General features: G+C 44.4%; 1 protein-coding gene across 1 annotated transcript in view; it reads right to left on the bottom strand.

Moving 5' to 3' along the window:
- Positions 1-26,618, bottom strand: part of FCHSD2 (FCH and double SH3 domains 2) — a gene marked incomplete in the record, with an annotated part of 155,528 nt that overhangs the window by 75,115 nt on the left and 53,795 nt on the right.

The raw sequence follows: 26,618 nt of genomic DNA, 5'->3' as shown, positions 1-26,618 counted from the left end.
TATTTTATTCTATATTCCATTCTATTCTATTCTATATTCCATTCCATATTCTATTCTTATTTCCTATTCTATTCCTTTTCTTTTCCATTCCATTCCATTCTATATTCCATTCCATATTCTACTCTTATTTCCTTTTCTATTCCTATTCTATTCTATTCTATTCCATTCCATATTCTATTCTTATTTCCCATTCTTTTCCATTCCATTCCATCGTTCCTCCTACTTCCCCCTGTGGGTATATTACGATTTATCAGTGGTGGTTTCTATCTTAGGATTCATGATTTATATGACCTGTCACTTTCTTGCTCGTATGTACACTGGGAGCTTATGATTTGAGATTGCTGTTTCTTCAAAAGAGATGTTGAGGGGTGCTGGGGTGTGTGTGTGTGTTTCCAGGCCAGGTCCTAACCCCCTGTTTTCTTTCAAACCCCCCCCCCCATGGTTGCACAATCCTCCTTGGGAACATGCCTACATCTTCACCGTTAAAGAGGTGTTTGTGTGTGTTTCAGTGTCAGATTATAAATGTGTGATCTGGACCTTGGGGAAAATGTGGTGGCCAAATACAGAAATTTCAAAGCCGGGATAAAAAGAGTGGGAAAGACTTGGTAGAAATATTAGTTTTTGAGAGTGGAGAGTTATTTGTAATTCAGAGTTGAGCTGTGGGGTCCCGGATGCTGAGCTTAAGTTGTTTTCTTGCAGACATTTAATTACCTGACTAGGTAACATCATCAGTGCTAGAAGGGAGAGGAGGAGGAGGACTGTGAAGTCCTTGATGTTCTCTGAGCTTGGCTGTTTTCCTACAGACATTTCTTGACCCAACTAGGTAACATCATCAGTGCTGGAAGACAACGTGCTTTAGCATCGATCGTGTTCTCTAGTTTAGTAATCAAGCGTCTGCAAGGAAACAAGCCTGTAAGTCAGTGCACCGTGGTTTCAACCGCGAGCAACACACCCCGCAGGCTGCTAGTCCTCATTGTTTGTCATCGGGTTTGCAAGAGGAAAGAAAAGCAGGTTTAGAGAACACTTCTGGCTAAAAGAGGAAAAGAAAGGAAGCTGAACGCCGCTTCACATTGGAAAATCGTAAATGGCTTCAATAGCAATAGTTAGACTTATATACTGCTTCATAGGGCTTTCAGCCCTCTCTAAGCAGTTTACAGAGTCAGCATATCGCCCCCAACAACATCCAGGTCCTCATTTTACCCACCTCGGAAGGATGGAAGGCTGAGTCAACCTTGAGCCTAGTGGGATTTGAACAGCCAAACTGCTGAACTGCAGTCAGCTGAAGTAGCCTGCAGTGCTGCATTTAACCACTGCGCCACCTCGGCTCTTCAAGATCAGAGAGGGGAGAGGCGAGATTGCCAGGCGCATAATATGCTCCTTGTTCTCTTCAAGGACACTCAGGGGTTTTGGCTCTCAAGATTTTCCTGGAGACAGAAAGCATCTTTGTTTAGATCCAGCGGGGAAATTCGACCGATCGTTTTAACCTCTGACACGGTTGCGTTGAGTGGGGCAATGATGGAGCGTGCTCAGGAGTCACTTGGGGGATGGGGGTGGGGTGTGACGAGCCATGACTTTGAACTCAGGACCGTCAGCATGCACCGTGATGGCGGAGGGCAGGCGGAGCCCCTGCTGCTCCAGCTCAGCTCCACCACACAGGCGCACCTCCCGCCGGCCAGCTGAGGTTCGGGTCTCTAATGCGCAGGGGCGCATGCGGGAGATGCACATGTATGCACAGGGGGCTTGGAGTTCACACGTGCGTGTGGGAGCACTGGGGAGGGGTGTCTCTCATGCGCGCATGTGCAGATCGAGCACGGGAGTTGTGCATGCATACGCAGGGGGCAATGTCGCACGCCCATCGCATTATAGCTGTGGGCACACCCACCACCTTTCGGCACATGACAACAAGAAGTTTAGCTGTCCCTGGCAGACTATAAGAAGAAAACTCCCGCTTCTGCACAGGAGGTCCTTGACTTACAACCGTTCGTTTAGCAACCGTTCAAAATTTCAGCGGCTCTGGGAAAAGGGACTCTTGACAGCCACGGGATCAAAATCTGGAGACAGCTGGGTTCGTATTTATGGCGGTTGCAGTGTCTATAAGTCAGGAATGGGCAAACCTTTTAGGCAGAGAACTGGATGTTGACACTAGCAACAGAAATTTTGGGTGAACTTCGGTCGTTAAGTAGAGAGAAAGTCCTACGTTTCAATTTTGTTCGTTTTAGTATTTCCACGCATACAGTCGAAGCTCAACTTCCCCATATATTTGATATACGGACGCCCACACCTAATTTCTAACCTCCGCCAAAATTAGTGAAATTTCACTGGGCAAGTAGTCCTCGTTTAGCGACTGCCGTTCAGCCACCATTCGCAGTTACAACGGCGACAAAAAAAAAGTAACTTTAAGACCAATCCTCACATTTACGACTTTGCAAAGGAAAGCTGGACTGAGATTGTTAAGCAGAGTTGTGGCTTCACTTAGCGACTGCTTTGCTTAACCATAACACTGTGCAAGGACTATCGAGAAGCGTGGGTTTAATAAATATACCATTTCTATTCTTTCTATTCCATTCCATATTTCTATTCCATTCCATATTTCTATTCCATATTTCTATTCTATTCTATTCCATTCCATATTTCTATTCTATTCTATTCCATTCCATATTTCTTTTCTATTCCATTCCATATTTCTATTCTTTCTATTCCATTCCATATTTCTATTCCATATTTCTATTCTATTCTATTCCATTCCATATTTCTATTCTATTCTATTCCATTCCATATTTCTATTCTATTCCATGCCATATTTCTATTCCATCCTTCCGAGGTGGGTAAAATGAGGACCCAGATTGTGGGGGCGATATGCTGACTCTATAAACCGCTTAGAGAGGGCTGAAAGCCCTATGAAGCGGTATATAAGTCTAACTGCTATGGGAAGCATGGACCTTTTTTTTTTTAAGTGATTTTGCCACAGGGCCCACTTCAGCAATTCATTTAGTTTACCGTTCAAAGTTACCACGGCACTGAGAAGCGGCGGATGACCGTTTCTCACACTTACGACCGCTGCAGCATCCGCAGGGTCAAGGGATGAAGATTTGGGCACTGGCATGTATTTATGATGTTAGCACTGTCCCGGGCTCAATTGTGGTCGTAGGTCGAGGACTGGCTGCAGACTGCATTTAAAAATAATAATAATCTGGAAGTCATCTTATTTCTACGCCAAATCAAAATGGGTTTGTGCCAGAGCTGCATTTCTTCCGGCAATCTTTAGATCCTTTTTTTGGATTTAATCTCCTGGCTTCCACCCAGGGGGATCATTACTAAGCCAGGAACCATGCCACGTTTTAGCTGGCAGGGTGTTTTTTTTATTTCAGCTTTTGCTCAGAAACCCCGCAGGGTAAACAGGGACGTAACCCATAGCGAGTAAGTGCAGATTACAACCTTGAGACTCCAAAGTCAGGAATTGCCGGGAGTCGTTCCTTTGAGCAGGAAGATCGGGGACATGAAACGGGAAGGAGACATGACCGGGAGGCTTAATTTCACGGGAGCCAACCCGAAAACTCCGGCTGCCTTGATTTACAGCCGTTATCAGGCGGAAGGTTTAGATTCAGCCAGCGAGCAACTGCATTTCCCCGCTATTTTTTTTGTGCAGTGTCAGCTCAGAAATCAAACTAAGTTATCCTTTCGTGGCCAAACCAACAGAATCCGAGCGTCTGCATTTCCCGCGCAGGGTGAGGGAGAGCAGATGTTTCTCCTCCTTGTCCTGGACACTTTTTACAGAGGCGCGATAGGGAGCGTTTTAAGAAACTGCATCCCTGTTTGGTTGGGTGGCAGCGGCGCCTCAAATAGAAAGTCCCTACAGAGAGTGGTGAGGACAGCGGAGAAGAGTATAGGAAGTTCGCTTCCCGTTATTGGGGATACTATTTATAAGCACTATGTGTTTAGAGCTTGAAGCCTTGTCAGAGACCCCACACGCCCTCTTCACCATCTGTTTCTGTTGCTCCCCTCTGGGAGGGGGTTTCCAAGTATCTACAGCAGGATCACCAGATTCTGTAACGGCTTTGTTCTCTAGGCCATCCACCCGTCTGATAGATGCACAAGATTAGTTTTTCTATTCTATTCTATTCCATATTTCTATTCTATTCTATTCCATATTTCTATTCAATTCCATTCCATATTTCTATTCAATTCCATTCCATACTTCTATTCTATTCCATTCCATATTTCTATTCAATTCCACTCCATATTTCTGTTCTATTCCATTCCACATTTCTATTCTATTCCATTCCATATTTCTATTCTATTCTATTCCAGTCCATATTTCTATTCTATTCTATTCCAGTCCATATTTCTATTCTATTCCATTCCATATTTCTATTCTATTCTATTCCATATTTTTATTCTATTCTATTCCATTCCATATTTCTATTCTATTCCATTCCATATTTCTATTCTATTCCATTCCATATTTCTATTCAATTCCATTCCATATTTCTATTCTATTCCATTCCATATTTCTATTCTATTCCATTCCATATTTCTATTCTATTCCATGCCATATTTCTATTCTATTCCATTCCATATTTCTATTCAATTCCATTCCATATTTCTATTCAATTCCATTCCATATTTCTATTCTATTCCATTCCATATTTCTATTCTATTCAATGCCATATTTCTATTCCATTCCATTCCATATTTCTATTCTATTCTATTCCATTCCATTCTATTCACAGAAGTAACAACAAAACAATCAAGTGTGGATTGAGTGGGTTACCTTCTGAGATCAAAGCAATTTAATAACTTTCATTGAAAATATTAAAGTAATTCACAGGCAGCCTGCTAAATGTCATTTTACCTTACATTTTATCTGTTTGCTAAGACAAACTGTTGTCGGCCTTTTATGAAGAATTCATGTTATTTTCTTTTTTTAATCTTCCTCTTCTAGTAAGACAGTAAAAGGATGGGGGGTGGGGGGTGGGAAATCAGCTCTATTTCATCTGTGATATCATTTATTGCTGCCAACAAAGACAATCGATGTGTCTCTTCTCTGAAAGAAAGAAAAAATCTAAGTAGCTCTTGATCCCTCGCGAGTTTCTCTCCAACCCAAAGGTAGCCTATAAATCAATTCCGTTACTAAAATGTCCCTTCTTTCTGCCAGGATCCTGATAATGAGGGAATCTGCCCATTCCTGATTCCATGTTATTATTTAAACAAAGGGGCAATGGAAAAACCTGGAGGACTTTTTATGCTGGTTAAAAAGAAATAGATAAATAAATAAAGGGTGTTCCAGGGAAAATAATGCCCAGGATTGTGATGTTTTTATTTTTTATTATTTTTAAAAAAACTTGCTCTGCTGGGATTTCAGGCTGCCAAAAGCTCAATCTTGTGAGCTGCCTCGAACCACTTAGCAAGTAGCATCCTCTTGTCTCATCCATTCGATTCGCCCCATGCAGGATCCGGAAAAGGTCGCTCGAATGGGATCCCCAGAGAGCACTTATGCAGAACTGGCTGGGGAATTCTGGGAGTTGAAGTCCACCAGCCTTAAAAACTGCCAAGCTTGAGAAAAGCTGCTGTATTGGGATACAAGAGCTATCTGGGATGGCATGGGATGGAGAATAGAAAATAGGGAATACAAAAATGGAAAATAAAAAATAGGGAATGGGATGGAAAAATGGGAATGGAATGGAAAATAGAAAACAGGGAATACAAAAATAGAAAATAGGGAATGGAATAGAATGGGATGGGATGGAAAATAGAAAATAGGGAATGGAATGGAGAATAGGGAATGAAATGGAAAATAGAAAATAGGGAATACAAAAATAGAAAATAAAAAATAGGGAATGGGATGAAAAATGGGAATGGAATCGAAAATAGAAAATAGGGAATACAAAAATAGAAAATAAAAAATAGGGAATGGGATGGAAAAATGGGAATGGAATGAAAAATAGAAAATAGGGAATACAAAAATAGAAAATAGGGAATACAAAAATAGAAAATAGGGAATACAAAAATAGAAAATAGGGAATACAAAAATAGAAAATAAAAAAATAGGGAATGGGATGGAAAAATGGGAATGGAATGGAAAATAGAAAATAGGGAATACAAACATAGAAAATAGGGAATACAAAAATAAAAAACAGGGAATACAAAAATAGAAAATAAAAAAATAGGGAATGGGATGGAAAAATGGGAATGGAATGGAAAATAGAAAATAGGGAATACAAACATAGAAAACAGGGAATGGAGTGGAAAAATGGGAATAGGGAGTGGAATTCAATGAGTGGAGCTCCAAAGATCTTCTAATACAGGCAGACCTTGACTTACAACAATCCATTTAGTGACCGTTCAAAGTTACAACGGCACTGAAAGAAAGTGACTTATGACCACTCTTCTCATTTACCACCATTGTAGCCCTACTCCCCACCCCACCCCGGGTCACGTGAACAAAATTCAGACACTTGGCAACTAGCTCACATTTATGACCGTTGCAATGTCCCGGTGAGGGGGGGGGGCTGGAGGGGGTTGTTTCCACATGATTCCCTTTTGCGACCTCCGGGCAAACCAAGTCAAACGGGAAGCGGGATTCCCTTAAACACCGTGTTACTAATTTAACAACGCCCGGGATTCCCTTAACAATGGCAGCAAAGAAACTCACCTAACGGCTATCTCGCTTAGCAGCAGAAATGTTGGCCTCAATTATGGTCGTATGTTGAGGACTGCCAGTATGTGAAAAAGGGAGTCCCCCTCCCAAAAAAAATTAAGTACTGTGTTTCCCCCAAAATAAGCAGGGTCTTATTTTCTTTTGACCCCTTGAAATAAGCGCTTGGCCTTATTTTCGGGGAGGTCTTATTATTTTTGAGGTGCAGGAGATGGCGAGCGTGGTCACCGTGTGGCTGCTGCTGTGTTGCAATGTTTTCGGGGAGGGCTTATTTTAGCGCATGCGCTCAAAAGCCCCGATTGGGCTTATTATCCGGGGAGCTCTCATTTTCAGGGAAACAGGAGTAGATATTTCCACACAGTCTGCTAACGGTTTGAAGAAAAAATGCCCCTCTGGACAAAGGGGGAACATGAATAAGACTTGGACAATAACAATTCTGTCAACTATTATAAATTTAATCCATCTGACCCTGAACTTCCCGTAGGGAATCCTCTTTGAAGTTTGCAACAAAAGCGCTGGGGGAATCTTTCAGATGTAATCATGTTGTTGCAAGACAAAAGGGTTTTTTTCTGAGCAGGATATCCTTTTTCTGCCAAACGCCAAATAGCTCCTGAAATTATGCTGGTAGAATGAAGTTTTGTGCGTCTGAAGTGTTCGGGTTCAATGAGGCCGAACCGGTTTAATCATCATCATCATCATCATCTTCTTCTTCTTCTTCTTCTTCTTCTTCTTCTTCTTCTTCTTCTTCTTCTTCTTCTTCTTCTTCTTCTTCTTCTTCTTCTTCTTCTTCTTCTTCTTCTTCTTCTTCTTCTTCTTCTTCTTCTTCTTCATCATCATCATCATCATCATCATCATCATCATCATCATCATCATCATCATCATCACAATGGTAAATATTTAACCTGTGGCTTGAGGCTCCTGTTATTTGGGCATGCAATTATTTACAGTAGTATGTCATGGTATCGTGTTAGTTTTACACCTGGCCTTTATGATTTTTTTTAAAATAAACAAGTTGATGAAAACAGCTAATACTGCTTCATCCTCCTATTTTCTCCACAAACAACAATCCTGTGAGGTGGGCTGGGATGAGAGAGAGAAAGGCCATAATATGGGACAAAACTCATCCGTCCAGGAGATGAATAGTTGTCTGCCACATCTATACATCTCCACCCCCTGCCTTTTATCCCCAGAGTTAGGGTGGGGCTTCACTATCAGCGGTGGCTCTTCCGTCCCAAGGACCGGCCCATAGATTTCCACTGCTCTCCTCTCCTCTGCCACAGCTATTCATCTCTGCCGCCTTTTATCCCCAGAGTTAGGGTGAAGCTTTGCTATCAGTGGTGGCTCTTCCATCCCAAGGATCAGCCCATAGATTTCCACTGCTCTCCTCTCCTCTGCCACATCTATTCATCTCCGCCCCCTGCCTTTTATCCCCAGAGATAAAGTGGGGATTCACTAGCAGTGGTGGCTCTTCTGTCCCAAGGACCAGCCCATAGATTTTCATTGTTCTCCTCTCCTCTGCCACACCTATTCATCTCCACCCCCTGCCTTTTATCTCCAGAGCTAGGGTGGGGCTTCGCTATCAGTGGTGGCTCTTCCATCCCAAGGATCAGCCCATAGATTTCCACTGCTCTCCTCTCCTCTGCCACATCTATTCATCTCCGCCCCCTGCCTTTTATCCCCAGAGATAAAGTGGGGATTCACTAGCAGTGGTGGCTCTTCTGTCCCAAGGACCAGCCCATAGATTTTCATTGTTCTCCTCTCCTCTGCCACATCTATTCATCTCTGCCCTCTGCCTTTTATCCCCAGAGTTAGGGTGGGGCTTCACTAGCAGCGGTGGCTCTTCCGTCCCAAGGACCAGCCCATAGATTTCCACTGCTCTCCTCTCCTCTGCCACATCTATTCATCTCCACCCCCTGCCTTTTATCTCCAGAGCTAGGGTGGGGCTTCGCTATCAGCGGTGGCTCTTCTGTCCCAAGGACCGGCCCATAGATTTCCACTGCTCTCCTCTCTGCCTTCTGTGCATCCATGCATCAGGCACTGAACCCAGGTGGCGCAGTGGTTAGAGTGCAGTACTGCAGGCCACTTCAGCTGACTGTTATCTGCAGTTCAGCGGTTCTAATCTCACCGGCTCAAGGTTGACTCAGCCTTCCATCCTTCCGAGGTGGGTGAAATGAGGACCCAGACTGTGGGGGCGATATGCTGACTCTGTAAACCGCTTAGAGAGGGCTGAAAGCCCTATGAAGCGGTATATAAGTCTAACTGCTACTGCAATATTGCTATTGCTATTCCTCATCAGCCACCTTCAGACCTGGGGGCTGTTGACTCTCCATCTGAGGGCTGACGGACGGCCCCTGGCTCTGCCTTCCTCCCTCCCTCTCTCTCTGCCCGCTCCACTCCCTCTTCCCCCTTGGAGCTCTCAGGTTGCTTCGATGCTGCCCCTCATTCCCACACCTCCTCCTCTGATCCGGCCGATGGAGGGGCCAGTGGCCAATAGGCCCCAACAGAGAACTTGAATGGTTGCCTTTCTTCCCCCCCGCCCCCCGCCAAGAATTTTGTTAAGGTTATCATCACATAAAATAAAAATGAGAATAAAGATAATAGAAAAATGGGAAAGGGATAAAAGGAGGAAAGAGAGGTATAGGACAAAGTTTTAAAAAGAACATTGACTTCCAACTTTTTTTCAGCATGGTAAAGTACAAAATAGAATTACAGATGGTCCTCAACTTACAATATTTTGTTTAGTGACCATTTGAAGTTACAACCGCAACTGGGGGGGGAAAAAGGTGGCTTGTGACCATTTTTTTCAACTTTATGACTTTTTGTAGTATCAAAACCACGCGACCAAAATTCATACGCTTGGAAACTGGCATGTACTTATGACAGTTGCTGCTATGATATCCTTTCGCAACCTTCGGACCAGCAAACTCAATGGGGAAGCCAAAAATCACGAGATATTTCTCCCCCCCCCCAAAAAAAAACCAGGATCTTTTCAGACTGACAATTTTTTTTATTAAAAAGGCTTTAACAGCGCTGCAGTTTCACGAACTTCTAATGAAATGGTTTGGTGGGGAAAAGGTGCTACAGAATTCTTGATTTATTTTTTTTTGCAGCCGTAGTTTTTAACGCGACTCTCCAGCGACAGACACCTTTTAATTAAGCAAATTTCCTTCTTTTATGCCTCCCCTTTTATTTAGGGGGAGAAGATAATGATTTGTAGTCTAGTTGCTAAGACAACCGCAGTGGAACAAAATAATGGGAGACCACTGAAAGGATGCACAGCTAGTCCTAGAGTCACAGCAGTTCGCTTTCGTTACAACAGCACAGAAAAAAAAGTGACGTTAGGACCATTTTTCCACACTTACAACCATCGCTGCATTCCCCTTGGTCACGTGATCAAAATTCAGAGGCTTGGCAACTGGCATGTACTTAGGACGGTTGCGAGGCCCCAGGGTGACGTGATTCCTTTTTTTGCAATCTTCCGACGAGAAAAGTCAAGGCGGAAGCCAGATTCACTTAACAACTGTGTGACTCATTTAACCACTGCAGCAGGGGGTGGGTTCCTGCCAGTTCTAACCTCTTCTCTAGAAGAGGTTCCACAAATCTACGGTGCCGTTTAGAACCGGTTCCAGCTCCCCCTTCCCGCCCGTCTGCACATCATCAAGATGAAGAGCGAGAGGAGGAATTCTGGGAGTTGAAGTCCACCAGTCTTAAAGCTGTCAAGTTTGAACACCCCTGGGGTTTTTTTTTTCGTACAGGGTTAGTGGTGCAAGGGTCTTGTAACTTGACAGCTTTAAGACTTGCATACTTCAATGCCAGAGTTCCTGAGCCAACATGACTGGAGGAGGAATTCTGGGAGTTGAAATCCACAAGTCTTAAAGCTGTCAAGTTTGAACACCCCTGGGGGTTTTTTTTCTAAAGGGTTAGGGATGTAACTTGACAGCTTTAAGACTTGCGTGCTTCAAATGCCAGAGCTTCTGAGCCAACATTTTGGTTGCTAAGCAAGAGCGTTGTTAAGTGAGTTTCACCACATTTTACAAGTTGGCCACTCCCACCCAGTCACATGGCTGGCAAGCCACTCCCACCCAGTCACATGGCTGGCAAGCCACTCCCACAAAGCAGGCCAAATCTACAGATGAGGTTCTAAAATTTTTTGAAACCCACCACTTGGCTTAACAACTGTGGCAAGAAAAAATCGCAAAATGGGATAAAACTCACTTAACCAATTTCTCACTTAGCAACGTACATTTTGGGCTCATAAATTGTGGCCGTAAGTCGAGGACTACCTGTAGCTAAAAAAAAACCAAGTTTCTTTTTACTATGTACAATGTCCCCAACGCGAAGTGAGGTCACTACTAAACATCAAACAGAAAGTCCTTGAGTTACAACCATTGTTTCGCAACTTTTTGAAGTTACAACAGTCTTGTGGGGGGGGGGGGAAGTGACTTACCATAGGTCCTCAAAGTTAGGACGGCCCCCCCAGGGATATGGGATCAAAATTTGGGTGTTTGGCAACCAGCCTATACTGACGACTGCAGGATTTCGGGGGTCATGCGATTCGCCCTTTGCGAACAGCCGACAAGCAAAGTCAATCGGCGAAGCCGGACTCAGTTAATGACCATGTGATTCATTTAACAACTGCAGCGATGGTTCAATAAACTTGGCAGAAAAGGTTGTAACATTGGGCACAACTCCCTTAACAGGCGCCTTGCTTAGTGACGGAGATTCTGGTCTCAATTGTGCTTGTGAGTTTGAGGGCTACCTGGGCCTCGGTGGCGCAGTGGTCAGAGTGCAGTACTGCAGGCTACTTCTGCTGACTGCCAGCTGCCTGCAATTTGGCAGTTCGAATCCAACCAGGATGCAGGTTGACTCAGCTTTCCATCCTTCCGAGGTGGGTAAAATGAGGACCCAGATTGTTTGGGGGCAAGAGGCTGACTCTGTAAACCGCTTAGAGAGGGCTGGAAAGCCCTGTGAAGCTGTATATAAGTCTAAGTACTATTAGGAAGGAAGGAGGGAGGGAGAGAGGAAGGAAGGAGGGAGGGAGGGAGGGAGGGAAGGGAAGGGAAGGGAAGGGAAGGGAAGGGAAGGGAGGGAGGGAGGGAGGGAGGGAGGGAAGGAAGGAAGGAAGGAAGGAAGGAAGGAAGGAAGGAAGGAAGGAAGGAGTCATGGTGGCACAGTGCTTAGAATGCAGAATCCATCCTTCCGAGGTGGGTAAAATGAGGACCCAGATTGTTGGGGGCAAGAGGCTGACTCTGTAAACCGCTTAGAGAGGGCTGGAAAGCCCTGTGAAGCTGTATATAAGTCTAAGTACTATTAGGAAGGAAGGAGGGAGGGAGAGAGGAAGGAAGGAGGGAGGGAGGGAGGGAGGGAGGAAGGAAGGAAGGAAGGAAGGAAGGAAGGAAGGAAGGAGTGAGCCATGGTGGCACAGTGCTTAGAATGCAGAATCCATCCTTCCGAGGTGGGTAAAATGAGGACCCAGATTGTTGGGGGCAAGAGGCTGACTCTGTAAACCGCTTAGAGAGGGCTGGAAAGCACTGTGAAGCGGTATATAAGTCTAAGTGCTATTGCTATTCTGATACGCTTAAAGAAAGAGAGAAATTTTTATCACGTTAGGGAGAAATATCTGGTCCAAAAACCCTGCCTTTATCTCTCGAGTGAACTGGGCACCCTTTCAAACTGAACTAAATCCAATTTACATTTGTGCCCATCTTTTTCTAATCCCAAACCACAGGCAGGCTCAATTACTTCACTAATTCAACATTTCTTTTTAAGACGGGAGGTGCCATTCAGCTGATAAAGGTTCTTCCCTTGCCAACATCATAACCCTTTCCAAAAAAAAAAAAAAAAAAAGCCGTGTTTCAAATTTAGGGGTTTTTCTTTAAGAAAAAAAAAATCACTTTTGTCCCACGCCTTTGGGGCTTTTTACAGTGGTAGATTTTTCTAGGCCAGTGTTTTTCAACCTTGGCAACTTGAAGATGTCTGGACTTCAACTCCCAGAATTCCCCAGCCAGCATTCGCTGGCTGGGGAATTCTGGGAATTGAAGTCCAGACATCTTCAAGTTGCCAAGGTTGAAAAACACTGTTCTAGGCAAGGTATCCTCTGCTTACTCGCTTCTGTCTTTTAAATATAAATAAGGACACCACCCTTCTTTCACTTTGGTTTCCTGTAATCTGGTTTCTTTTTTTGCAAAAAAAAAAACAAAGATGAAGAGGTTATTAGGAAGGCATCTCCAATTGCCAGTTAACCCTTCCTCGCCAAACATTTCTCCTTAGTTCTAGGTTTCTTCTCTGCTTGATTAGTTTCCATCCGTTGCTCCTTGTCCTGCCTTCAGGGGCTTTGGAGAACAAGTTTGACCCCCTTCTTCTTTGGGGCAGCCCCTCAAATATTGGAAGACTGCTATCATGTCTCCCCTGGCCCTTCTCTTCATTGGACCAATCAACCCGAGTTCTCTTACTTGTTGATCATGAGGGTATTAACAGAATAACAGAGTTGGAAAGGGACGTTGGAGGTCTTCTAGTCCAACCCCCTGCTCAGGCAGGAAACCCTATACAACTTCAGACAAATGGTTCTCTTCTTAAAAACCTCTGGTGAGAAGGAAGGAAGGAAGGAAAAAAGAAAAGGGAGAGAGAAAGGAAGGACAGAGAAAGAAACGAGAGAAAGGAGAAAGAGAGGAAGGAAGGAAGGAAGAAAGGAAGGGAACAGAGAAAAAGGGAACAAGAGAAAAAGATGGAAGGAAGGAAAAAGAGAAAGAGGAAGGAAGGAATGGGAGAGGACAGAGAGAGAGAGAAAGGCAAGCAAGAGAAGGAAGGAAAAAGAGAGAGAAAGGAAGGACAGAGAAAGAAATGAGAGAAAGAGAAAGGAGAAAGAGAGGAAGGAAGGAAGGAACAGAGAAAAAGGGAATGAGAGAAAAAGATGGACGGAAGGAAAAAGAGAAAGAGGAAGGAAGGAATGGGAGAGAACAGAGAGAGACAGAAAGGCAAGCAAGAGAAGGATGAAAAAAGAAAGAGAAAGGAAGGATAGAGAAAGAAATGAGAGAAAGAGAAAGGAGAAAGAGAGGAAGGAAGGAAGGAAGGAACAGAGAAAAAGGGAATGAGAGAAAAAGATGGATGGAAGGAAAAAGAGAAAGAGGAAGGAAGGAATGGGAGAGGACAGAGAGAGAGAGAAAGGCAGGCAAGAGAAGGAAGGAAAAAGAAAGAGAGAGAAAGGAAGGACAGAGAAAGAAATGAGAGAAAGAGGAGAAAGAGAGGTAGGAAGAAGGAAGGAAGGAAACAGAGGAAAAAGGAATGAGAGAGGAAGGAAAAAGAGAAAGGGGAAGGAAGGAATGGGAGAGGACAGAGAGAGAATGAGAGTGAAAAAGGCAAGCAAGAGAAGGAAGGAAGGAAGGAAGGAAGGAAGGAAGGAAGGAAGGAAGGAAGGAAGGAAGGAAGGAAGGAAGGAAAGCAGAATAACAGAGTTGGAAGGGACCTTGGAGGTCTTCTAGTCCACCTCAGGCAGGAGACCCTACACCATTCCAGACAAGTGGCTTCCCAATCTCTTCCCAAAGGCCTCCAGTGATGAATTTTGTAGAAGCAAACAAACAAATAAAATAGGAGACTTGGAGTCTTAAGCTGCTAGTGGGGTGTTTAAAAATAAACAGCCATAACTTAAAATATTCCAACTATGTCTGCGGAAAGGAAGAGCTGAGCTTTAAAAATGTTGCTTTAGGGGTGGAAAAAAAGAGTTCCAAGCGATGCAAACTCAGAGGCTTTCTCAAGGCAGGGGTGCAAAACATTTCTTATCGTGGTTTTTTTTTTTCTTTTCCCCTTTGCTGTTCGGAAAGGTAATGATTTTTAACACTTCACGACAGAGAGAGAAATCGCTGGGTGTGAAAAACGCTGGTGCAAGAAAGAGGAGGAGGAGGAGGAGGGAGAGAAAAAAAAATCTGTCTGCATTCCCCCCACCCCACCCCACCCTTGCAATCAGCGGTGTATTTTGTGAAGTGTGAAGTTAAAAAAATAAAATGAACTTCTAATTTTATTCGCGTGGGAAGCAGAGCGTAACATCTATTCCCCCACACAGACACCCTTGCGATAGTGAAACAAAGAGTGGTACTATTTTGCTCACAACGGAAGTTGGGGTTTTTATAGAGAGTAAAATTCTTCATTTGATTATGTTCTCCGCTGCCTGCTTTCCAAGCGTAACCTCTCCACAAAGGCGGTCCTCGACTTACGACAATTCATTCAGTGAGCGTTCAACGTTACAAAGGCAAAGGTGGGGAAAAAAAGTGACTTATGACCATTTTTCAAACTTGTGTGGTCAAAATCCAGACATTTGGGAACTGACTCGCATTTACGACGGCTGCAGGGCCCCTGGGGGCTGCATGTGATCGCCTTTCGCGACCTTCTGACAAGCCTGCTTCACTTAGCAACCGTTACTCACTTAACAACTGCAGTAATTCACTTAACTTTGGCAAGAAAAGCCATCAAAATGGGGCAAAACTCAATTAACAACTGTCTCATTTAGCAACAGAAAATTTGGGCTCAGTTGTGGTCGTAAGTCGAGGACCACCTGTACAGGTAGTAACTCTCAATAAATATGTACTGAACCCCTTATTAAATCAATTTCTAATCTTCTCCAAAGCATTGACATTTCACACTGCACAAGTAAATCCTCGTTTAGCGACGGCCATGTAGCGACCATTCGCAGTTACAACGGTGATGGCAATGTAATTTCCTGACCAATCCTTATATTCATGACCTTTGCAGGCAAGCTGCACTGAGATTGTAAGCACCCTTGTGATCTCACTTAGCGACCGCTTCGCTTAACTATGGGCACTGTATGAGGACTACCAGAAGTGAGGGTTTAAATACGAGATGGGAAGCATTGCCTTTTTTTTAAAGTGCTAAAAAGGTAAACCTCAACCATTCATTTAGCGACCGTTCGAAGCCACAACAGCACTGAAAAAATGACTTATGCCCGTTTTTCACACTTACGACCGTTTCAGCCTCCCCGTGGTCATGTGATCCCAAGGGCACCTGGTATGTATTCATGGCTTTTGCCCTACCTTGGGGTCATGGGATCACCGTTGGTAACCTTCCCAACAACCTAAGACGATTGGGGAATCCCCATGCGATTCACTTAACAACCAAAGTCCACAGGGCATACGGGCTGCCTAGTTTCCCATCCCTGCCTTAAGACAATGGCAAACATTCCTGGCCACGTTTTAATAACAGCCGTGGTTGGGAGCAGCGTTCCTTCATAAAACCAGGTGCCAGCTAAGAAAGCAACCACCGATGTAACCCAGCAGGGCTTGGCGGAGCATGCCGCAATTCCCTTGCGCCTGGGGGGACAATTTCTTCTGGAAAATAGGAGAATCGTGTGTGAGAAAATCCCGCAGATAACATCAGGGCCGGCTCACGAATTAAGTCTTAATCTTAAGGAAAGTTCAGGCGTCTAATTATTTTCCGGCGTTCCTGAGAAGGAGGCGCCAAGATCCTCGGTTTTACGAGGTTTTGCACCCTGTTTTTTCTGAAGCGTGCCCGTGCAATCTCAGTAGGATAAAAGGGGGAAAAAAAGAAGAAGCATAAATTAACTATATTTTTAATCGTCCCAAATAAGCCACCGCTACATTCACTGCAAGGAAAAATGGCCTCCGATTAAATTAGAATCACCTTGGCTCATTTCCACTTGCTAGCCGGAGCAGCTACAATAACCAAGGGTATCGGTAGTCCTTGACTCACAACCGTTAGGTTAGTGACCATCGGAGGTTCCAACGGCACTGCAAAAAAAGCGACTTATGACCGTTTTTCATACTTACGACTGTTACAGGGTCAACGCGATCAGAATTCGGATGCTTGGCAATTGGCTCACATTTATGACGGTTGCAGTGTGCCGGGGTCACGTGTTCCACTTTTTTGTCAATGGGTGAGCCAGATTCACTTAACAACCATGTGAATAACTTAACAACGACAATGATTCACTTAACGACCAGGGCAAAAAAGGTTGTAAAAAGAGGCGCAGCTCACTTAACAACTGCCATGCTTAGCAATGGAAGTTTTGGGCTGAACTGTGGTCGTAAGTCGAAGACTAGCTGCCTGGGTTGGTTTAGTGATGTATAGGAACTCAGTCCTCGATTTACGACTGCAAGGGAGCCAAGTTGCTTAGAGAATAGAGTGGCCATTAAGCAAATGCCAAGGTCATTAAGCAAAACAATGGTTTGCAATGGGTGTGGCTTTTACCAAAAAGGAGACATGCCAGTTTTCACCAAAACGATAGTAAAACACATGACTGCGAGAGAGTCCCATGTTCAAAATCTGCACGCATGGCAGCTGACTCATATTTATGACGGTCGCAATGTCCCGGGGAACATGTGATTCCTCTTTCACGACTTTCTGACAAGCAAAGTTGATGGAGAAGCCAGATTCGCTTAACAACCCTGTGACTGATTTAACAACTGCAGCAATTCACTTAACGACCGTGGCAAGAAAGGTCATAAAATGTACAACCGTGTTAGTAACTTGACTGCAGGGATTCACTTAACAATTGTGGCAAGAAAGATTGGGGGTGGGGAGGGAAATCTCTTAACCACGGCCTCGATTAGCAACAGAAATTTGGCGCTCTGCGGTGGTCGTAACATCGAGGACTGCTATATAAAACTAATATTCCCCTGCCGATTTGCAAATTCGGACCATCCTTTGCTAGTATGTGTTCTGTGCACATTTCCCTATTTTAAAGAATAACTCCTGTCACCTAAGGTGGCGTCTTTAGTGGCCATTTTACTACATCCATCACCAAAAATTGCGTTCATCCGCAGCCCCACTCCTACTCATGAATATTCATGAGTTCCACAAAGCAGTTTTATTAAGTTATGTCGGGGAGGGAAGTGGGGATGGCCAGATATTGCTGACTGCAGCACATTCCCCCGGCCCCCAATTGTCGTTTCCAAAGGAGATCTTAAAAAAAAACCACGAACGGTGACCCGTTTCTTTGAACGTCGAGTTTTACAATATTTTAATCGAGTGTGAAGAGATAAAGGTGGCACAAAGCCTATTTCATTTAGCCTGGACAGGTGGCCCATCAGCCCCGGAGTGCAGGCATCCCGAATTCCTCCTGCAATGCTATTAAAGGCGGTTATACAAATAACGACTCTTCCTGAGAATGCAAAAACACGTCCCAAGTGGGAAAAGGGGTTTCCCCCCCCCCCCCCCCCGATCTCTCCTTGGTTCCCAAAAAGTTAAAGAAAGAGTCCAATGTTTCGGTCAGCTCTACGGTCCAGAATACGGGCCTTCAAAAGGAAGAGAAACTTCATGACGTATCGCTGGATGGGGAGAGGAGGAAGGCGGTGGTCAGGGCGAGGAACGCGGCGAAGTATTTCGAGGTCTCCTCTGGGGAAAAAATCTAGAAATTTAGAGCTGGTTTTGAGATGATCTTCTTGGTGGGGTTTTTTAAATTTGTTTATTCCGTAAAGAAAAGAAATTTTCTCAAGGTGGTACAGTTGGGCATTACAGGCCAAAACAACTAGACACAAGGGTGGGTTTTTCTCCCCCATGGCATCGCTCTGCTGAACAGCTAATGCCCACAGCACTGTCTTATGCCCTAGGATGCCAAGGCATGGAGTAGGGCTGTGTTTCTATTATCCTTCTCATCTTTCCTGTTACCCATTCCGTTAGTGTCTTGTGACTATCACTTTGCTGTTTCTATCTTATGGTTTGTGTTGATTGCTTTTATTTAGTACCTTCGGACTATCGCTGAGTGCTGCACCTTATGATTTATAATGATTTTGTTATGATAAATGTGATTATCACTTGTGGCTTGTGTGTCCTCTGAGAGCACCGGAGACAAATCCCTTGGATGTCCAATCACATTCCATCCCCTATTCTATTCTATTCTATTCCATTCCCTATTCTATTCTATTCTATTCTATTCCATCCCCTATTCTATTCTATTCTATTCTATTCCATTCCCTATTCTATTCTATTCCATTCCCTATTCTATTCTATATTCTATTAATATTCCATTCCATTACATTCCATTCATTCTGTATTCTATTCCTATTCCTATTCTATCCTATTCCATTCCCTATCTATTCTATTCCATTCCATTCCATTCATTCTATATTCTATTCCTATTCCTATTCCTATTCCTTTCTGTTCTGTTCAATTCTATTCTTATTCTTATTCCTATTCTATCCTATTCCATTCCCTATTCTATTCTATCACATGCCATTCCATTCTCTATTCTATTCTATTCTATATGCTATTAATATTCCATTCCATTCATTCTGTAATCTATTCTTATTCCTATTCCTTTCTGTTCTGTTCTATTCTATTCTTATTCCTATTCTATTCCTATTCCATTCCCTATTCTATTCCATTCTATTCCGTTCTATTCATTCTGTATTCTATTCCTATTCCTTTTTGTTCTGTTCTTATTCTTATTCTTATTCCTATTCTATCCTATTCTATTCCATTCCATTCCATTCATTCTGTATTCTATTCCTATTCCTTTCCTTTCCACCTCCTTCTCTGCCGTCCCCTTCTTCTTCTTTTGCCCTCCGACGTTCCCAGCATGAGGCTCTTCTCCAGGGAGTCCTTCTTCCTTCTCATTAGGTGGCCAAAGAATTTGAGTTTCCTCTTCAGGATCTGGCCTTCTAAAGAGCAGTCAGGGTTGATCTCCTCTAGGACTGACCGGTTGGATGGCCTTGCAGTCCAAGGGACTCAATGCAGGAGTCTTCTTCTCCAGCACCAGAGTTCAAAGGGCTCCATTCTTTGGCCCTCAGCCTTCCTTATGGTCCAACCTTCACAGCCATCCATTGCAACTGGGAAAACCACAGCCTTGACTATACACACTTTTGTTGGCACACTATGTCTCTGCTTTTTAGTAGGCTGTCTAGTATGCTGTCTAGCAGAATTAAGAAGCTGGAAATCACCTTTTTGCTAAACATTTCCGAGTGTTTCATTCAGGGATTTCCAGATCCCCTTCTCATGCCTTTACGGAATTTATGAAGCAAGTTTAGGTAGATATTAATAGTCTGCCCTTTCATCCCTCCATCCACTCCAATCAGAGTTGGAAGAGGCAACGCCGGGGGTGGGTGGGGGTGGGAGTGTAGAAATATTAGTCGTGGCCTGGATCCAGACCCCCAGGGCTTCTTCCAAGTTATGTTCTGGATTTTCTGGTGCACGCTTCCCGTTCGGAAAAACGCAGCTCCTTCCCAAACAATGCATTTAAATCTCCTGCAGCCAAGGAGCTTCCTGTGGCTCATCCGCAGCTAACCTGCCTACGCAAACCCCCCCCCCTTGTAAATTCTGATTTGTACGGATCTTGCACAGCTCAACTTTTCTCCCATCGCTCTTTTCACCTCAATACTTGTCCAGAATGCAGCCGCGCGAGCGATTGTGGGTGCACCTCGGTTCACCCACGTAACACCTATCCTCCGCGAGCTGCACTGGCTGCCTATTGGTCTTTGGATACGCTTCAAGGCGCTAGTCCTCACTTATAAAGCCCTTCATGGTATTGGACCTGGGTACTTGAGAGACCGCCTGCTGCCAATTACCTCCTCTAGATCGATTAGATCCCACAGATTAGGCCTCCTCCGAATCCCATCCGCCGGCCAGTGTCGACTGGCGACTACCCGGAGGAGGGCCTTCTCTGTGGCTGCTCCGACCCTTTGGAACGAACTCCCCATGGAGATTCGAACCCTCACCCCCCTCCAGGCCTTCCGCAAAGCCCTTAAAACCTGGCTGTTCCGACAGGCCTGGGCTAAAGAGCTGTTGCCCCCTCCTCGAATGGTATGGTTGTTGTGTGTTTTTAAATTATGTATTGTTATGTTTCGTTTTTTATTTTTTGTCTGTACCCCCCCCCCTTCCCTGATTTGATTTGTTAGCCGCCCTGAGTCCCCTTCGGGGGAAAAGGGCAGCATATAAATATAATAAAATGAAAATGAAATGAAATGAATGAATACCACCCCGTTTTCCCGAAAATAAGACCTCCCTGGATAATAAGCCCAATCGGGCTTTTGAGCGCATGCACTAAAATAAGCCCTCCCCCCCCGAAAATACCTAAACGCATGTGCAGCCGCCATTTCCTCTGGTTGCTTGCCGCGCAAACAACACGAGGTGAGGAGGCCACGCCCGGGGGGGGGGGGAGAGGCAAGGGAGGGGGGACGGGGTGGGTTCTGGCTTTTTTTACTGCCTGTTTGCTCAGGGACGCGCTTCGGGCGCACACGCACTTGACGCGCATGCACAGAAGTAAAAAAAACCAAGACGGCGGTTGCTAAGGTGCCACCGATAGAACCGCTTTGGACGCATGTCGAGCCGACTTACTCAACCGAACCGGTAGAAACCCACCTCTGGGTGGGGGGGGGGAAACATGCCCCACGCACCCCACACGCCTTTACCTAACGGCCGCTCCCGCAACCCTAGCCACCGCTCCCCTTCCGTCACGCTAATGGCCGCCGCAAAAACTATGAGCGAAGGACAGGGGGGCAGGGGACGGACGGGACATCCGCTCGCAGTGGTGTGGCCGGGCGAACAGCACAGCGCAGAGTCCAGGTGGCTGGAAGCGTGTGCACGGCCTCAGGGATGAACAACCCGGAGCCGCAACAGCGCGACACAGCAGCAGCCATGAGGTGACCATGCTCACCGCCTCCTGCACCTCAAAAAGAATAAGACCTCCCCGAAAATAAGGCCAAGCGCTTATTTCCGGGGGTGAACAGACAATAAGACCCGGTCTTATTTTCGGGAAAACACGGTAGGGAGCAGCTAATTAGCAGCTCAGCTGACCTTTTTTTAAAAATAAAAAAAACCACTGACCAGGGTTAAACTTGTTGGTTTATGTTAATGTAGCTCGGGGTTGAATTGAGGGGTCCTTGGTTGCTCTCTGAGCCTGGTGGCTTGCTTGCAGATGTTTCATCACCCAACTAGATAACATCATCAGTGCTAGTGGAAGTGAGGTTTGCCTTCTGCTTATATACAATATAAACAGCGTTGGTGGAGCTGTGGTTTTTCTCTCGGAAGGTTCCTGGAGTATTTCTTTTGTTTCTAAGATTGTTTCCTTAATCAATCCTTGATTAGGGCATTGTTTTCTGCTTGATTGTTTGTCTGGGGTCAATCCCTGCTTATCTAGGTGTCGATTGCTAGAGTGGCAGAAGAGGAGGAGGAGGAGGAGGACTGTGGGGTCCTGGGGGGCTCTGAGCTGGCTTGTTTTCTTGCAGACGTTTCATTCCCACACTAGGTAATATTATCAGGGCTGGGAGGAAGTGAGTTTTGCAGCGAGGAGAAAGAGGGAGGACGAGGACTGTGGAGTCCTTGCTACCCTCTGAGCTGGCTTGTTTTCTTGCACATATCTCATTACCCAACTAGGTACTATCATCCGTGCTACAAGCGAGTGGAGTGGGGTTTGAGGAGAGGTGGAGGAGGAGGATTGTGGGGTCCTTGATACTCTCTGAACTGTGTTTTGGTTTTTTGGCAAGCGTTTCGTGACCATCATAAATGCTTCTTTTAAATTTCCTAGGGTTTGAGGTCTGCCGATTTTGAAAATGGAAGCTCTTCGCATGGTCGTAAACTGAGGACTACCTAAGCAACTATTGTCCTCGAATGTGGAAGGAAGAAGATGAACCAACGACTGGCAAAAAAACCCCCAAACTTTGTCCAACAGAGATAAACTTTTGTTAAAGAGATCCTTGCTATAAGACTTAAGGACAAAATGCCTTTTTGGGAAAAACATTTTATTTATTTATTTGGGGCACTATCTGATTCTAACCGACTTCGGGCAACTCACAATAAGAAAATTACATAAAAAGACAAGGAAAACAAACATTTAAAAAAAATGTAATCCAAACAATTACAACTTAACATAAATTTGCAATCTGGTCATAAACGAATTGGAATATGCCACCACCCACCCACCCCCATGTAATAAAGCAAAATGGGAAATAATTTTCCCGGCCAGCCTTTCAACAGGAAGTGATGGGAAACTGTGGGATGAGTTTCGGGGTTTTATTTTTTTCCCCCCTGTCCAGAGTTTTTACACAGGAGTTCTGCGTCCTAAACAAAAACTGCCCTGGGCAATTTGGAAACCGGACGCTGTCTGGACTCCCTACAAGAATTGCCAAGAATAGAAAAACTTCTACCCATAAAAGCTATTTCAAGAAGAAGAAAAAAACCCTTTTTTTGTGTGACTACCTCATTCTGTGTTACTCAGAGCTGCAAACCAGGAGCATCCGAGGCCAAGAAAATCCCCAGTTTCATTTCTATCTCTTTTTTGGGGGGGAAAACAAAAATGCTGTTTGTTTTTTTCCAAGCCTTGTTAAATGCGCTTCAAAGTTGTACCGACTAAAGATTTTATTATACGGCGAGTCCTCAGCTTACAGGCCACAATGGTGCCCAAAATTTACGTGGCCGAGCGAGACGTTTGCCCCGTTTTATTACTTTCCTTGCCCACGGTTGTTCAATGAATCGCTGCGGTTGTTAAATGAATAACTCGGTTGTTAAGTGAATCTGGCTTCCCCCCTGACTTGGCTGGATGGAAAGTCGCAAAAGGCGATCGCGTGACGCACACACACCCCTTCCTGGGACACTGCGACTGTCATAAATGCGAGTCAGCTGTCAAGCATAATGTAAATCAAGTGACTGTGGGGATGCTAGAATGGTGAAAAGTGTGAAAAATGGTCATGAGTCACTTTTCTTCCCAGTGCCGAGGGACCTTGGAGATCATCTAGCCCAACCCCGTTCCAGAAGGAAACCCTATACCATTTCAGACAAAGGGCAGTCCCATTTCTTCTTAAAACCCTCCCAGGATCTGAGAGGTTGAACTAAGGAGGAACTTCCCGTCCGTGAGAACAATTAACCAGCGGAACAGCTCGCCACCAGAAGTTGCGGGTGCTCCCATCACTGGAGGTTTTGAAGAAGAGACCGGACATTCCCTTGTCTGAAGTGGTGTACAGTCTCCCGCTTGAGCAGGGGGTTGGACTAGGTGATCTCCAAGTTCCCTTCCAACTCCGATGATGCCCTATGTTCTATGAGAGGATATTCTAAAATATTTTTAGAATGTCTTAAGACGATATTCTAACATCTAATAATTCTAGTAATTAGATCTATAATACCCGAGAGGACGGATATTGTAAGAGGAGATTCAAATGCAAGAGCATGGCATAGGAATGTCCCTTAATGCCCCTGCCTAGAATATAGGCACCATTTAATTATTCATGGCCCCCTCTGCAAAATGAGATCAAAAGCCCATTTAACTCAGCGTCCTGTTCCTAGCCCCTGAGACAGGGAGGGCTAACCCTTTCCAGACCGTGGCCAAAGCGTGCCAAAATGCAATGCCTGTGCAGCCCCCGTGTATGCGCCCCACCCACGCATGTGTGTACGCACACACCCCCACGCATGTGCGGCAGGAGACCCCGAAGACCAGCTGGCTGGCAGGAGACACGCGCAGGCGCGGCGGAGCTGAACTGGGGTGACAGCTCGCATGCCCCCAGAGAGAGTGCTGTGGTCGTGTGCCATAGGTATTTTTTTCCCAGCAACTGGGATGGACTACAGGTAGTCCTCGTCTTACGACCATGAATGAGCCCCAACATTTTGTTCCTAAGCCAGACAGATAGATTAGATAGATAGATGATAGATAGATAGTTTAGATAGATAGATTAGATATATATATATATATATATAGATAGATAGATAGATAGATAGATAGATAGATAGATAGATAGATAGATAGATGATAGAGATAGATAGATGATAGATAGATGATAGATAGATAGATAGATAGATAGATAGATAGATAGATAGATAGATAGATAGATGATAGATAGATAGATGATAGATAGATTAGATAGATGGATGGATGGATGGATGGATGGATAGATAGAAAAAGAAATACGATAGATAGATAGATAGATAGATAGATAGATAGATAGATAGATAGATAGATAGATAGATAGATGATAGATAGATAGAGAAATATGATAGATAGATAGATTGATAGATAAGATAGATGATAGATAAGATAGATAGAAGATAGAAGATAGATGATAGATGATAGATAGATAGATAAGATAGATGATTGATAGATAAGATGGATAGATGATAGGTAGATAGATAGATAGATAGATAGATAGATAGATAGATAGATAGAGAGATAGATGATAGATAGATAGATAGATAGATAGATAGATAGATAGATAGATAGATAGATAGATAGGATAGATGATAGATAGATAGATGGATAGATGGATGGATGGATGGATGGATGGATGGATGGATGGATGGATGGGTGGGTGGGTGGGTGGATAGATAGATAGATAAGATAGATGATAGATAAATAGACAGATATATTAGCTAAATTCCCAAGAAACGGACCTCTTTTGCATGTAGTTTTTCATCTCTATCTAATTTCCACCTTGGAGCTAATGTCTGGGGGAAAAAAATCACCCAGAGGATATTGGAGCTGCGTGCAATCTGGCACTGACAAGTGCCACCATTTGGTGCCACGAAAGGACTCCGCAGAGATTTCCAATCAAGCTTTTTTAAAAACATGGAACATAATTGCATGTGTTGGGCTTGTTTCAGCTCTGGTGAACAGTGAGACAGAGAAAGTTTTTTTTAAATATTTATATATATATATATAAACCAAAAGAGAAGAGAAAAACAGCTTGCAAGCGTTGGGACAGAGCTGGAAAGAATCAATTTATTTTTCTTTTTATTTATTAAGTCCCTTCGACACCCATCTCACCACAATGGTGTGGCTCGAAAGCTACACCCCACAAAGTTGCAGAAACTCTCATTACTTCCCCAATAGTTACAGAGATATCAATCAACACGACAACCTGCATTATAATTATTTCATTATTTACTGAAAGAAGGTGGCACCATTTAGGAGTATGAATTCTTCTTATTTTTTCCTACGTTTAGCAAATTATCCTGCACAGAATCCACCCAACATATGTGACTTTTGGTCTTCATAGCAGGCCTGTATGAAGATTTTTAGGTGCAATCATAAGGGCTGGAAGGGACCTTGGAGGTCTTCTAGTCCAACCCCCTGCAAACAAGCACGAGTCTTATACAGGTAGTCCCCAACTTACAACAGTTCATTTAGTGACTGTTCGAAGTTACAACTGAAAAAAAGCGACTTGTGACTGTTTTTCACACTTACGACCGTTGTCGTAAGTCACACGATCGTGATCACACGACCAGAATTTAGACAGTTGGCAGCCAGCTCGTATTTACGACGGTCCCATCGTCCTGGGGTCACGTGATCCCCATTTTTTGCGACCTTCTGACAAGTAAAGTCAAAGGGGAAGCCAGATTCACTTAACAACCGTGTTACTCCCTTAACAACTGCAATGATTCACTTAACAGCCGCGGCAAGAAAAGTCGCAAGGAAAGAAAAAGTTCACTTAACAAATTTCTCCCTTAGCCACATAAATGTTGGCCTTCAGTTGTGGTCGTAAGTCGAGGACGATCCATACCACCCACTTGCCATTATTTTGATATTAGCTCTCTGTCGATGCAGCCCACCAATTGTGTCTTTTGTGATTTGTGTGGGAGGGGAAGGGGAGGGGAACCAGAGGAGCACTTCCAAGCCCAAGGCAGGCTTAAACAGCGTGGCACTGAACTCTCTCTTGGCAACTTGGCAATCGCAACACGGATCCCAGAACGACAAAAGTACACATCTCACAGCCGGCGGCACCGGAAAAAAAGCGAAGCGGTAAAAATTTGGGGTTCTCTCCCTTTTTTTTGTGGACACAAACGCAGTGACGCTTCTGGGCCAGGAGCCAATCTGATATTTCATTAAAGTCCACCCGCGTTCAATTCCCTCCCCGTAACGAGGTTAGGATTTCCAAGAGCCATTAAGCAAATTTCATTAGGCGACGGGTGTGTTGCAACGCTGGGGTTGTGAATGGAGAGAGCAGAGAGAGCCATTCAGCCGAAGGGGATCCCTTTGAATCTCTGGTGAGCTGTCGAGGCTGCTCTGATGGATGGAGAG

Source organism: Thamnophis sirtalis, unplaced genomic scaffold, assembly GCF_051295495.1.
Source record: "Thamnophis sirtalis isolate CommonGarterSnake01/CBP01778 unplaced genomic scaffold, rThaSir2_p1.2 scaffold_8, whole genome shotgun sequence".
NCBI classification, from domain to species: domain Eukaryota; kingdom Metazoa; phylum Chordata; class Lepidosauria; order Squamata; family Natricidae; genus Thamnophis; species Thamnophis sirtalis.
This window is presented reverse-complemented; position numbering and strand designations above follow the sequence as displayed.